This window comes from Ambystoma mexicanum, chromosome 13 (assembly GCF_040938575.1).
Source record: "Ambystoma mexicanum isolate Mex_15411 chromosome 13, UKY_AmexF1_1, whole genome shotgun sequence".
Classification (NCBI taxonomy): Eukaryota; Metazoa; Chordata; class Amphibia; order Caudata; family Ambystomatidae; genus Ambystoma; species Ambystoma mexicanum.
Genome location: NC_090938.1, coordinates 54,766,038 through 54,778,732, shown reverse-complemented (window position 1 = coordinate 54,778,732; position 12,695 = coordinate 54,766,038). Strand labels below are relative to the sequence as shown.

General features: G+C 54.3%; 1 protein-coding gene across 1 annotated transcript in view; it reads right to left on the bottom strand.

Annotated features, from left to right (window-relative positions):
* The window catches only part of LOC138520839 (interleukin-20-like), a 42,475-nt gene that overhangs the window by 5,576 nt on the left and 24,204 nt on the right, over positions 1 to 12,695 (bottom strand). The window lies entirely within an intron of this gene.

Sequence of the window (12,695 nt, the reverse complement as noted above, 5' to 3'; positions counted from 1 at the left end):
GGGATCCAACCCAAGTTGTCATTTTTCCAAGTTACCCTGCATGTCTGTAATTTCCTATAATTTAAGGGGTGCATTACCATCTCCTGAGCCCTCCATCAGCTTGCCTGACTGATGCTCTCTACAACCACCAGCTATTGCATTCTCCTGTACCAACCTCTCCACTTGTAACTAAGGCAACACTGTTTTTCAAGCTCTATGTAACAGCGCCTCAATGCCTACGGGCATTTTTCCGCTTTACAAATACAAATAAAAAAAAAAAAAAAAAATAAATACATTACATTGGTGTGAAGTTCACACAAGTTTAGGTTTTGGTGCTGGTCTCAACAGTAGCGTGTCGAAAAGACAGGTCCTTTTGCTCTCCACCATTTTCCCATGAATCACATTTCAGCACAACATCTGGTTTCTACCTTAATGCAGGGGTGGGCAACCTAGATGTTTTGGACTACAGCTCCTGTCAAATTGAGCCAGCTTAGTAAATGGTGAGTGATCTTGGGAGTCGTAGTCTAAAATACTTAGAGAGTCCCAGGTTGCAGAACCCTGGAAATATGAAATATTCTTTTCTGCCTGCAAGTGCAGCCATGTATCCTGCCTCGAGTGCTGGTCAAGGTGGCACATTGCGCCCGTGTCGGTGAGGCTAGCAACTGGCTCCGTTCCTCTCAATCTAGCACCATAAATCTCCTGGTCTCTCTCTCTTAGAGCCAATCCAAACCCAAATCGTAAGCTCTGCAGAAAGCCTCACAGGTATCACGGAGGAAATGAGGCGGCAGTGCACAAGAGTTGCCGTTTCGTAATTAGGTGTTTCTCTTATGCCACGGTACATGCTAAACCGGCTGGACCGGTTATGTGATGATCGGGGGGGCCGCCGGTGTCATGCGGGCCCCTATGGCGTACAGGCCCTGCGCGCAGCAACGCCGCGCAGGAACAGACACGGAGGCGACTGCTCGTCCCGGCGCTCCGGCCCCAACTGCCGGGCGCCGCCTTTATTATCAACTACGCATGCGCGGCGTACACGACGCGCATGCGCATACTGTGTACTACGTACACAACATCCCTCCTTTTCCCCCCAAACAACAAACCATCAAACATGGGGCCAACGTGGCTCAAACATTGTATACTTAACAGACTTTTGTTGCTCAGGTCGCTGAGTCCATAATAAAGTCTTGGAACCTTTGTGGAGGGCGGCGCCCCTCTCTGCGGGGGTACCTGGGCGGTCCCCGTTCGACATTCTCTGGCTCCGCAGGGTCTCCGGGCGTGTCGACGTCCTCTGGTGGTGCTTCTGCCGCCTGCCTTTGGCCAGGGTCCAGTTCTTCTTCAGAGGTTACTGGTCCTATGCGTTTGAAGAAGGACACATTTCTGGTCACTGTCCCACGCGCGTTCGCCGCTGTGACCATGGATCCCTTGACGTGGGTAACACCCATCGGGTGTGTTTCATATGTCATTGAGAGTTTCCCCTCTGGCCTCCTGTTTCAGACCAGGACGGTGTCTCCTACCGCTATTTCTTTTTCCGGCAGCCTCCGCCTCACTGTCTCCTTTTCGTTCCTCGCGGCCCTGTCCGCTGCCACCTGTGTGTCATCAATCACCCCCGGGCGTCGCTCTCCCGCTTCCGGTATCAGCCCTCTGGGTATGCGCTTGAATAGTGCTTCGGCGGGCGCGATTCCGGTGGACTGATGTGGGGTGGACCGGTACTCACGGAGGAATTCGATCAGATTATGGCGCAGGTCTTCCCCTCCATTGATGGAGATGCGAAAAATTTTGTTAAGGGTCCGCATGAACCGTTCAACCTCTCCATTGGCTCTTGGCCACAGTGGTGTCACTTTACGGTGTTTGATGCCTCGTTCTGCGCAGTATCTGGCGAAACGCTGCCCTTGGAATGGAGCGCCGTTGTCTGAACAGATCTCGAGCGGGAAGCCGTGGGTGGCGAAGATTTTGTCCATGGCCAGGATGGTGTGATCGCTGGCGGTGGATTCTACTAGCTCCACCTCCGGGTACCTTGACCACTGGTCTGTTACCACTACGAAGTGTAGGCCTCTGCCGGTCGAGCCGAAGTCTGCGTGGACAGTACCCCACGGCACGTCGCTCCGTGGCATGGCTTGGATGGGCGGGCTCTTTTCAGCCGGACTCGCGGCTTGGCAAGGGATGCATGCCTTTACGAACTCGGTCACTCGGTGTTCCAGGTCGGGGAACCAGACTTTCAGCCTCAGGCGCGCCTTCATCTTGGCCATGCCTTGATGTCCTGTGTGGGCTAGCTGGAGAACCCTTGTGACCAGGGATCTGGGGATCACGATCTGGTCACCTCGTAGCAGTAGGCCATCCGTGGACACTGAGAGCTCATGTCGAGCCTTCCACAACAGTTGCAGGTCCCTCTGCGTCTCTGGGTGTCTTCTGGCGTTGTTCAGGAGGACGTCTCGCCATTCCCCTGTGGCAACCGCTCTTTTCACTCGCAAGAATGCTTCGTCAGAGTTCGAGTCATCTGCAATGTTCTCCCTCGACAGGGCCACTGGCAGGGCTGACTCGACGACGAGATGCACGGCGTCCGCTGCGTCAGATAGCTCTACCGGATTCTGGGCGTCCCTCGTACCGGGGTGGCGGGACAGGTAGTCTGCGGGGTTGTGGGTGCCCGGGCGGTACACCAGCTTGACGCTGTATTCGATGAGCGATAGCATCCATCTTTCGATCCGGGGAGGCGGCTTTGAGGAGGTGCCTGACAGGATGGGAATCAGGGGTTTATGGTCAGTGACCACGACGACGGGTTTGCCGAGGATATATATCCTGAAGTGTTTGCATCCCCACAGGATGGCAAGGGCCTCTCTCTCGATTTGCGAGTAGCGCCTTTCCGTGTCGGTGAGGGCCTTGCTAGCGTAGGCAATGGGTCTCATCGCTCCCAGTTCGTCGGCCTGCATGAGGACTGCCCCTAGACCTACGGGGCTGGCGTCAACCACGATCTCTGATTCCCGGCTGGGGTGGAAGTAGGCCATCGTCTCCTGCTCTGACAGGGCCTCTTTGATGGCATTGAATGATCTTTGTTCTGCCGCTGTCCATTGCCACGGTACGTCATTCCTGGTGAGTGCTCTCAATGGTTCTGATAGGGAGGCTAGGTCTTTGATGAATCTGCCACAGTAATTGACCATCCCCAGGAAGCTCCGAACTTCTGCAGGAGATGTGGGCGGAGGCGCATCTCTTATGTCTTTTACCTTGCCGGGGTCAGGTGAAATGCCGTTCGCATGGAAGGTGAACCCAAAGAATTCCAGCCGATCTTTCAGGAATTCGCACTTTTCTTGGTGTAGTGTAAGACCTACCGCCTGGAGTCTCTCAAACGTGCGTTCCAGCCTTTTAAGGTGTTCGCTCTCTGACTTGGCGAAGACCAGAATGTCGTCGGACATGTTAATGACACCCCTCAGGCCGGACAACGCTCCTCTTATTGCGTTCTGGAAGACCTCAGCCGCGGATGAGATCCCGAAGTTGAGTCTCTTGTATTGGTACAATCCTTCGTGCGTTGTGAACGTAGTGATGTACCTCGACTCGGGGTGCAGTTCCAGTTGATGGTAGCCGGATCTGAGGTCTAGTTTGGAGAAGACCTTGGCGCCTTGGAGTTCTCCAACGATATCGTCCAGGGTGGGCGTGAGGTGGCGCTCTCTTTTGATGGCAGCATTGGGTAGCCTCATGTCTACGCAGATGCGTACAGCCCCTGGTTGCTTCGGGGCCACTACGATGGGTGAAACCCACGGGGTGGGCCCTTCTACCCGTTCGATGATGTCTCGGTCCATTAGCTGTTGCAGTTCCGCCTCCACTTGTGCCCTCAGGTGAAATGGAATTCGGCGGTGCTTGAGGGCTGTCGGCCTTACGGATTTGTCGATGTGCAAGCGAATGGGGTCTGCGTTCAGCTTGCCGATACCCTTGAAGAGACTCGCGAACTTGTGTAGCATGCTCTTAAGATCTGCATGGTATACCCCAAATGTGAAATGCACGATGTCGAGCGCTTCTGACGCCGCACAGCTTAGCAGCGAATGGGGGCTGACGTCGGTGACGAAGAATCTTGCCTTGATGGAGTTCTGTCCATGCGATACTGGGGCAATAAATGCACCTTGGATGGGTAAGGGGGTGTCGCCACCGAATGCATATATCCTCGCTGTTGATGTCGACAGTTCTGGTGGGCCTGGCAGGGCTACGTAGTGTTTGGTGGCTAGCACGCAGACTGAAGCCCCGGTGTCGATGAGGATGGGGGTGGGAGTGCCCTTGATGTCGACGGTGCATTTGGGTTGGCGTTTTGTGCTGGAACATCTCGCGATGCTGGAGATGAAGAAGACTTCTTCCTCTTCCTCCTCTTCTTCTTCTGCGAGATCTAGGTCTTGCAGGCCTTGATCAATGGAGGAGATGCCTCTCACTCTGCGGGAACTGCTTCGCCCCACTCTCTCCGGTCCTCTCGTCGTTGTGACAGGGGCAGCCGCACGGCACGTTCTGGCAAAGTGACCCGGTATGCCGCACCGGGCGCATGTTCTTGACTTGGCTGGGCAGTCACCGCTGTGGGGGAGGTCATACCCACAGTTCGAGCACGATGGGGCGGTGCTTGGAGCGGACGCGGTGTCGGGCTTTCTCGGCACCCACCTTGACCTGTTCGCAGCCGACCGTCCTACTGCAAATGCGTCTTCGTTGTGCCCTGGTCGCGAGGCAGCGTCCATTTTCGCGCCTCTGGCCTCTGCTAGTTCGTGTGCTCTGCCCAGGTCCAGGATCTGCTGGAGGGTTAGGCCAGGCTCCCTCAACACTTGCCTCCGAAGTTTACTGGAGCTGCACCCCTGTAGTAATTGGTTGCGGACCATCTCCTCTTCGTCGGCCCATCTGCAAGAGGTCGCCAGGTGTCTCAGGCGGGCGCAGAATTTGTCCAGGGGTTCATCGTCTAACTGTTTCTCAGCGCCCATGACGAACCTGTCAAAATCCACATTGGCCATGGGTAAGAAATGGTCTTTAAGTGCCTGCTTGACGGCGTCATAAGTGACCACGGGGATGGTCAGGGAGTCATAGATCTTGTGGACTTCTGCGCCTGCTGAATAGATCATGGTCGCAACCTTTTCATCATCGTCGTTAACCCCTGCTGCCCTGAAGAACATGTCCAGTCTTTTAACCCACAGCATCCACCTCGGTCCTAGCTTGGAAGGGGGTCAGTGGCATCAAACTCTGGCATGGGGGCTAGGGAGCTGCGGGCTCTGCGGGGAATCGGGGCTGCGGCACCCTCATCGTCTGCGCCGTCACCCATTTTCTTTTGCTAGGTACTCACAGGTGGTAGATGTGGCCTTGTGTGGTAGTGGTGGGAGCGAAATCCTCTTCTTTCTTCTTGTGTGCCACAGCCTTGCACCAGCAAGACTGTGGGTGTTCCAAAAATTGTTTTTTTTTTTTTTTTCCTCTCTGCTAGCGCCGTCGGCGAGTGGCGCACGAGCACCCTGTTGGGCCGCAACCACGGTCGCCGCACGTGACGGGGAGCGGATCGAAGAAAAAAAAATGGCCGCCGGTGCATCGTTAGTCCGTGACGCGGCGGGCTTAACACAGCGTTGCAGCCGGGCACGGGAGTGGGCCGTGGCTCCTCCTCGTCGCCAGTGTGATGATCGGGTGGGCCGCCGGTGTCATGCGGGCCCCTATGGCGTACAGGCCCTGCGCGCAGCAACGCCGCGCAGGAACAGACACGGAGGCGACTGCTCGTCCCGGCGCTCCGGCCCCAACTGCCGGGCGCCGCCTTTATTATCAACTACGCATGCGCGGCGTACACGACGCGCATGCGCATACTGTGTACTACGTACACAACAGGTTAGGGGATTGCCGGCACATCGAGAGATGGGTATTACCGATTACCTAGCCTGACAAAAGGCGGCTTCCAACGGAAGTAAACATAAGCTACCTCTATTCACACATGCATCTTAAACCTTGACTAACAGGTTCTGTGAGTACCGGTGTGTGGAAATTCTGCCCGGTGTGGACTTTCTTTAAGAGTTTCCTGACCCCTGCCCCTGGGACAAAGGAGGTGCAGGTGCAGTCTGTTCAACAGCCTTCAATGCTGGCCGTTTTGGTAGTGGGAAAACCACTTATTTGGAAAAGAACCACATTGTCCCAAAATCCACAAGAGACCCAGAACAAATTCACAGACTCAGAATAGTTAGCACCGAGCCAGTACTATAGAGGTGACATTTGGCTGATTGGCAGATATGGCAAGGCTGTGCTGGGTATAGGGAGCTGCCTACCCGGCCGTGCTTAGAGCCCTGTGCATTTTGGTTCCAAACTCAACAGTACATACATAAATAAATAAATATTCATATTAAATTCAGAAAAATAAAAAAGCTTGATTTTATTTGCAGCTATTCAAACTTGCAACCCCCTGGCCGAACAAGGCACATTAACACATCAAGCCAGCCATTCAGCTTGAAACAATGATTTTGAGAGCATGATCAAGATCATGTGATTTCAATTGACCAATCATGTCTTGGTACCATGGATACCAATATGCCAGGAAAGTAGTAAGAAAGGTTGTATTTCGCTAGAGGTGGTATGCCAGGCAAGTAGTAAGAAATGATGTATTTTTCTAGGCCTAGCATGCCAGGCTAGTCGTAAGACATGTTGGCCCTCATTACGACCCTGGCGGAAAGCGACTGACCGGAGCGCCACAGCGTAAATAGCGTTTCCGCCATTGTACGAAGGAGCAAAGTGCGGCCCATTCCGACCCATCGGGCACGAGCACCACGCCACGGCGGAAGTGCAAAGTCCGCGATGGCGGAAATGACCCCAAAACGGCCCACACCGCCGCCGTACGGCGCCCTAGGTGCAATACCGCCACCCCTCTTAGCGGTCACCGCAGTGTGCGCCTACCGGAAAGTACGGTGCCCGGAAATATACGGAAACGGAAGTTAAAACATGGGCCCGGAACGGGAAACATCCCGGCGTACACCTATAAAAACACCAAAACCACACAACCACTAAAATCACTACCCTGAAACACACCCCAACCCGTCAACCACCCTAGCGAAACCAAGAAAAATGGGAAAAGTAGCGAAGAAAGCGTGCGACCGCAAGCGGCAGGTCCACTTCTCCCGTGAGGAACTCACCGTGCTAACAGAGACCCTCCAGGAGAATGCTGCCGTCGTCTTCTCCACGCAAATGACCAGGACGGCACTTGCAAACAAGAAGGCCATATGGGCTCTGGTGGCACAGCGGGTAAGTGCGGTGGGGACCGCACCCCGCACCCCACAGCAATGCCGCAAGCGATGGGACGACCTGCGGATACGCGTCCGCAGCATACTCTCTGCCAACCGCAACATTGCCACAGCCACCGGGGGAGGTCCTGAATCACCCATCAAGTTGACCCCCTGGGAAGAAATCTGTGCCTCCACCATCGGAATGGAGAGCATAGAGGGAGTCGGAGGGATGGAGAAAGGAGTGCAGACATCCGAAGATTCAGGTAGGTGGGCCAGATAAAACAATGCCAAATCCACACAGTCCATCCATGTGAAGTACCATGCGTCCACATAGTGCAACAGAAACACATGTCCAGGAGAACGTCCACACACATCGGCCTGAAAGCGCACGTCAAAACCCACAATAAATACATAAATAATTAAAAACCCCTAATACACGCACTACACGTGCAGCAGGCACACCCTAACTGCAGGCTGCCAAACAACTGCACCCTCACTCCACACACAAATCAAAGCACCTCCAAGACCCCGACCCAAATCACCCTCAGGTACCACCCCAATGCATGTGATACAATGCCATTCCAATTCCCACTGACCCATCAATAACCCTCGCCCTCCTTTACTCCACCACAGGGTCCGATCCAAACGACGAGCTACAGGACACCCCTACCAGCACACCTGCAAAGAGGGCCAAGACCAACGGCCAGAGACCCTCCACCTCAGCTGCACGCATCAAGACACGGCAGCAGCACAAATCAGGTGGCAGCACAGAGGAGGGAACATCAACAGGCACCCCAGCAGCCAGCATGGCCACAACACCACCACCACAGGTCCCCCCAATGGATGCCACAGAAGGCACTGCCTCTGATGGCAGCAGCACCATAGGTGACACCCCATTGATGGCAGCATGCTCGGACACAGAAGACGGGGATGTCGAGGTCAGATCCATCCATGACCTGTCCCAATCCCCCTGTCTGTCCCATCCCGTACAACATGAGGATACCACGCAGGTGCAGCCACAAGACGACGACTGGCCATCCCCCACAAGCCCTGTGGCAAGGCAACATGAGGACAACAGCCCCTCTGTGACACCACCGCAAATGGCCATGGCCCAGCAGAGGCAACAGTCCCTCGACAAGTTAATCGTCCAACAGCAGCAAATGGCCACACTCCTCAAGGGCCATGCCGATGAATGTGGGGGCACCAAGGCAGACATAGAAACATCAACAGAGACACTTAGGGCAGAAATGGAGAGAGGTACAGAGACGCTAAGGGCACAAATTGAGAGTAGCACCGAGAGCCTGAGAGTCCAAATGGAGAGTAGCACCGAGAGCCTGAGGGGGGAACTGCATGCGACGTCCAAAGACGTATGTGCCGAACTTGCCGCAGTGCGCCGTGTGCTCACTGAGCTCTCGCAAACCCTTAGGGACATGCATGGACGTGAGCAGGCAGACACATCATCCGTTGCAAGTTCCGTCCAGGGCAGCCCCCAACGTAGATCTGGAAGGAACCTGCGCTCCACAGGCAGGGGTGCCCCTGATACCCGCAGAGGGGGCATGCAATAGCGACAGCCCACTGACAATGAGCATCTTTGGACACTGGTGTTCGGGGGGGAGGTAGGAGGGTGGAGGGGGTGTGTTGGGCTCACTTGGGTGGCGGGTCGATAGGGTGTTCAACATGATATCACATATGCCATAAAAAGTGCACGATCAACCAATGAGAAGTGTGGACATTGATCTTTGTGTACTAGGCCATCATAGGCGTACAGTCCATATTGTGCATGTCCCAGACACACGCAGTGCCACGAGTCCCGTGTCCATGTATCAGCCACCAGGCGTGAGTGCTAGAAGCATACATCAATGAGATGCTGACGAATGTCACGGGCCTCCGGTGCCTCGCAGACTCCATGAGGTGCTGCCACATCCCCACCCTCATCATGACCATCATCAGGTGCTTGCAGTTCTGCGTCAGGGGGCATGGGCACATTTCTACGTACGCACATGTTGTGGAGCATGACACATGCCATCACCATCTTTGCAACCTTCTCATGGCGGTACAGGAGTGCCCCGCCAGACCTGCTGAGGCAGCGGAAACGGGTCTTCAGTAGGCCGAATGCCTGTTCAATGACTACACGGGTACGTGAGTGGGCATGGTTGTAGTCCTCCTCATGCTGGTCCCGTGGGTTCCGGACTGGTGTGAGGAGCCATCTCTTCAGTGGATATCCAGCATCACCTGTATGTGGACGAGAAACGTATGATGTGGAATGCCATTGATACGTACGCACACCCCCCCCCCTTCCTGGCAGGTCATTGACAATTCACATACCCCACATCATCATGCATGTAATGAGACTCACCGAGTAGCCAGGATCTGTTCCCTGCGTGTCGCTCCATGTAGCGTGGTATTGTAGAGTTCCTCAAGACCATAGAATCATGGGTTGATCCAGGGAATCGGGCACAACAATGTGTAATGATCCTGTTGGAGTCACACACCATCTGTACATTCAGGGAATGAAATTGTTTTCGGTTGCGGTACTGGGCCTCCATGGCATGTGGGACGACCAATTCAACATGGGTGCAGTCGATGGCACCAATGCAACCCGGTATGCCGGCAAGTGCATGGAATCCCACTTTTGTGTTGGTTATTTCCTGCTCCGAGCGTGGTAGAGAGATGTAGTCGTCTGCGTGCTTCAGGAGGGCATCGAGCACTTGCAATAGTGTCCGTGAGAACAGTGGCTGAGAAATGCCATGCAACTGTCCGACTGTGTGCTGGTAGGTGCCTGTGGCCAGGAAGTGGAGTACAGACACCACCTTCAGTAGGGGTGGGATGGCGGTTAGGCTATCTATCATGCTGACAAGGTCAGCCTGTGTCATGTCCACAATGGCGGCTATGGTGTCCCGGTCCAGACGGTAGAGGGTGTGGATCTGCTCATCAGTGAGGTTGAACGGATGTGCTCGGAGGCGTTGAATTGCGGGCTGCCTGCGTGGTGGTAGTGGCTGTGCTGGTGGGCCTTGCTGGCCCTGCCTTGGCCTCCTCCTCCTCCTGCGTCTCCTCCGTGCGGCTGGTTGTAGTTGGTGTTCGTCTACTTCTTGGAGTCGGAGCACTTGCAGTGCTATCAGGTCCCCCAGGGCCAACATCGCGAGTCCTGCCGGTAGCATTTCGGTGTGGTTGTGGGAGGAGACTGGCTGTGCAATTTATGTGTTTTCAGGCTGTATGGCCTCCACCTGTGGTGATTGATTCCACCTGTGCAAACTGCTCTCCCCTTTGGCCGAGCACGTCCCGCGCACAACGCTGCAATTCGGGGAATTGTATCTTGCTATTGCAATCATGTATTTGTACCCGATGGCCGTGTAAGATTGGTTGATATGTTCATTCTGCTGTGGTCCCATTGTTTCACATACTATCTGTGCAGTCGCGAACAGACTTGTGAGGGGTCAGTGGGACGTAGTACTCGAGTAACGGTGGGCCCTCATGCATCACTGTACCGAGTTGCAACGACGGGCGGGGCGTCCCATTCGTGGGTGAAGGCAGTTGCCATTTTCACACACAGCCGCACTCGATGGAATAATTAGTGATTTCAAACGGCCACAGATGCCTTTTCGACGTGATGTTGCAAATGAGGAATTCGAAGGGCGGCGCTTTCGGTTTCCAGCTAGCGGCGAGGAGATGCCCACAGGTCTGACTGCAAATGTAACGTTCTATTGTTCTATGTCCTTGAGACAGGGCCCATGGCGAGGGAGCAATGATTGATATGAATAGTTTGGGATGCGCAATAGCTACGTGGGCGATGAGGCCGTCCGTTCCCAAATACATGTTACTTCACAACACTGGAATTACGGGCTGGGGCACTGTGGATTTAGCAGGCTGCATAACGCACAGACTCAATGGATGTTTCTAATGTTATGTGAGTAATTATTCAGGCATTTTGATCCCGGGATGAGGGAATGATGGATGGATGCATGGGCAGGTGATTTGATACAGAGTTTGCCATGTACAGGGCTTCTTGGGATCTATCCGCCTCCCCTACGCTATGTGATGCAGGGCTGCCATAGTGGGACCATCGTCCATCTGGCCTTGTTGAGCCCTCCCTGTCTCGAGGCGCCCTCAGACACTCGTTTGTGATGGTGTTTGCACCTCGATATAGATGGTTATGAGTCGCAAGTGGTTTTGGGGTGGTGATGTTCCTTTGGAGTGGGCTAGCATGCATATGGCTGTGGATTTCGTGTGATCATTGAAGTGAGTTGTTGGTATGTAGTTCTGATGGCCATTCTGTTCTTTTTCTTTTCTTTTGGTTGACAGGTATCTCCTCCCCTTTTGCCACTGCCATCTGTATGCCACTCCTGCAGATGGATTTTACTCCCGACACCTGCTGCTTCGTGTTAATCAGTGGAGCAGCATTACGATCTTATGGGACGATCGCCAATGGGCCACATGCCCTTACGCAGTACTGGTGGCTCGGAGCAACATTTCGGCCTTTCAGCTGGACTAGTGCCTCCCCATTGGGACGGCCCTGCGGTTCTGTGCGCTTCCATGTTGCCTTTTCGTACGTGAATGTGGCTCTGTGTACCATGGGGGAACAGGGCGACACACAGGTAGTGGCTGGTCATTTCTTGCGGAAGCAGCCCACAATGGTGATTAGTGTTTTGGAGTTCATGGCCTGATGGCTGTATGTGCTTTGTGATTTTGATGTGCATAAAATTTCTATTCTGATTTGGCCCGTGTAGCGTTTTTCTTTGCAAGTGATGTGGCATATGCCTATTTGGGGGGCGATGTATTGTGAGGAGATCTGCATTGGGTTCCAGCTTCGGGGTTTAGTTGCGTGGTACTGTGCTGTGCGCGTTTGCCTACGAAGCCCAGTGAGGTCAGGGATGGGGGCTGCCAATATGCCAGTTTGAATGTTGTCATGCTCAGGGGCGGGGGATTGGGTTTTGTGTAACAGATGCCGGTCAGCCAGGTGGACTGGTTGAATGATGTGGTTTTCGGAATATTGCTGGTCACAGGTGCCTGTGTTTGCGTGCGTTTCTTGGTGGGGGACTGTGGTCATGTCCATTGGGATGGCTTCTGTATTCGTGCCATCTGTGCCCTGCAGCTCCCATTGGCCCCTCTTGTGTTTATTTTGTTCGTTGGCATGCATGGGTGACTTGTACATTTCAATGGTTGCATTGTGGCTTCATTGCACCTACGGGGAGTTGTACTTTGTGGGCAGGGAGCGGTGTACAGGCACTCAGTGGGGCCGTTTACGGTTGATTCGCGATGCCGTACTTCTCGCCATGGCGGAATGGTACATTCCGCCATGCCTGATGGCGTTAGGTACATGTCCGCTAGGGTCGGAATTGGCGTACCGTTGCACCATGGTGGTGTTTGCGGTTTGGCATGGCGCGCGCGCGCGTGCTTGGTGCAGTTAGCGTTGGCGTTCACTACGGTGTCGCTAATGGCTTCGTACTTTGCGGTGACGGGTCATAGTCGCACCGAGCGCTATTCGATGGCGGTATTGCATTTCCGCCATCGTTTTTCGATTTCCGC